Source organism: Cynara cardunculus, assembly GCF_001531365.2.
Source record: "Cynara cardunculus var. scolymus isolate 2C chromosome LG 2, CcrdV1, whole genome shotgun sequence".
Taxonomy (NCBI): domain Eukaryota; kingdom Viridiplantae; phylum Streptophyta; class Magnoliopsida; order Asterales; family Asteraceae; genus Cynara; species Cynara cardunculus.
Genome location: NC_037529.1, coordinates 36,662,723 through 36,665,224, shown reverse-complemented (window position 1 = coordinate 36,665,224; position 2,502 = coordinate 36,662,723).

Genomic DNA, 2,502 nt, shown 5'->3' with positions numbered 1-2,502 from the left:
ATCTTGCAATCTTTAGCGAAATGACCTCCTTTATTGCATTTGAAACAAATAATGCATCTTCTGCTATGGTGATAATTGCACTCGCCACATTTAGGGTAAGTTCCCTTGCCCTTTTCTCCTATTTGAGACTGAGCCCCAAAGTTTCTTATCACTTTTTGGTGTTTGCCTAAATCGTTGTTGCTCTTTTTCAACGATTGCCCCTCTAGTTTCTTCTTTCCACCAAATTTGTCTTGCTTTAAAACCCTGATCTAACTACATCATTTGTCAGACAATTTGCCAACACCACCGCGTTTTGTATAGTGGTTGGGTTTGCCGAAGTGACCATCCCTCRGATTTCAGGTGCCAATCCCCAGATGTAACGATCAATTTGTTTCTCCTCTGGAGTGACCATATGAGGTACTAACTTGGCAAGCTTATGAAAACGAGCTGTGTATTTGTCCACTTCCATTCCAATCATGGTGTGATTCCAGAATTCGACTTCCAATTTCTGAATTTCGCTCTTAGAACAATACTCTTCGAATGAGTAACTTTTTGAGTTCTTCCTATGATAACTCATAGGCCGCTTGGCGACCACGGGTTTGAACTTGAATGTTCCATCAAGTTATGGCTCTTCCCTGGAGTTGGCATGTTGCATACTCCACCTTACAGTCCTCAGAACACTTGCTAATATGGAGTACCGACTCCATGCTCTCAATCCATGATAGTAATCCAATTGCACCTTCTTTACCATGAAACTCCTTGGGCTTGCAGGACATGAATGTCTTGTAGCTGCATCCTCTATTATTGGTGTTACAGTTCTCCTCCCTGACGAGATTCTCGGTGTTACGGCCTCCCTCACTCCTTTGACTTGCATTAATGCCCGCTGTAACCTGAGCGACAATAGTTGGTACTGCCTCCCGAATTTGCTGAGCTATCAACCGTGCTATATCGGGTGTTTGGCTTTGAGGATTTTCTCTCGTGCTGCGAGTACTCCTTCTTGGAGGCATATTTCTAATGCACAAATTTTAAGTCGAAGTTCGGTTATTCTCACTATTTACCACTGTGTTGTACAACATCTAAACATGTAACCAAGGTAATGATATAATAACTTATAATAATAAGGCATTAAATCAATAATCAACAAAACTTAACCATCCATAGACAAAATCTCATAGGATCCATAAATAAAATAAAGACGTGCAATATAAAAGAAAATTGTCCACAAATCATGGCTACAAGCCTCAAAAGAAAGTCTTAAAGTTCAATCATCAACAACTTAACAAATAAAATCCTCTAACGCATAAGACTCCAAATAAGCAACCCCATCACTATCATCCGAATTCCAGCTAAAACCGCCAAGTAAGTGTGCAACCTTCTAATCGCCCTTCTAGCTATGAAAATCAACTCTAATGAACGATCCATCATATTATCTTGAGTGCCTAGGGCTGTAATCACTCCATCAGCAAAGTGTCGATAATGATCCAGCCTAAGTTGACACATCTCAAGATCTTGAGCTATGCCTAGAATCCATAAATTCTCCAGGGTAGTCATACCCGGAGTGCGCTCCCATGTGGTCCTGGTAGTGGGTGAAGATGTTACACTACGAGTGCGTGACCGTGATGGCTCCCTCACAGCTCTAGATGGGGCGGAGAAAGACACCCTCACGGGTGGAGGAATGCACTTCGGGCGGTAGCCTGAAATCTGACTCCGTGTGGCGCTGTAGGATGCGCGGGCACAGAGCGAGGTGGCTGTGGGGTGGGTGATCGCGCCGAAGATTCAGTGACATCGTTGCCACTATCGTAGTCGTGCTCTGAGGGATCGTAGTCTCCGGAGTTCGAATATTCATTTTCTGACATAATGCTGCGATATTTAAAAAAAATTAAAATCATTAAACGAATCATAAAAAAAATGCAAAAATTTATGCAAACTCACACATGCGCATCGTGCTTTTCTTATTGAGTAAGAAGTCCTTAACTTTTAGACAAACAGCTAACATAACCGATCCGTGTCTCTCCTTATACATACTTAATTAGACACAGGTGATCAGGCTMTGTCTAGTTAGAGTATGCTAAGAAGTCACTTGTTCTAGTTATATTAGTAGTATGTCCGTTTTGAATTTTTGAGACTCTTTCCAAGAAAATTAGTTCGTAAHATTTTGGGTTATAGTGTATGGTTTTCTTAGAAAACCGGTGTTCTCTATAACCTAKKACTCTGATACCAAATCTGTCACACCTCGCTAAAGCGGAAACGCAAGTTATGGTAGGTAGAGTCTCATAGCAATAGTGTATAAATAACACAACCATACATTTAAATTTTAAATACATCATAACCAAAGTCTACAATCCCAAATACAAGTTTGTAAATTAAACACAAAAGAAATTCTGAAGGTGATTACTGTGACACGACTTCTTTTAAGTGTCACCATAAGCCTTTCTTACCCCTGAAAAAGCACGTCAAAACAAGTGTCAACTACAAGAGTTGGTGAGTTCACAGGTTTTATATGCACAAAATGATTTCAAATGC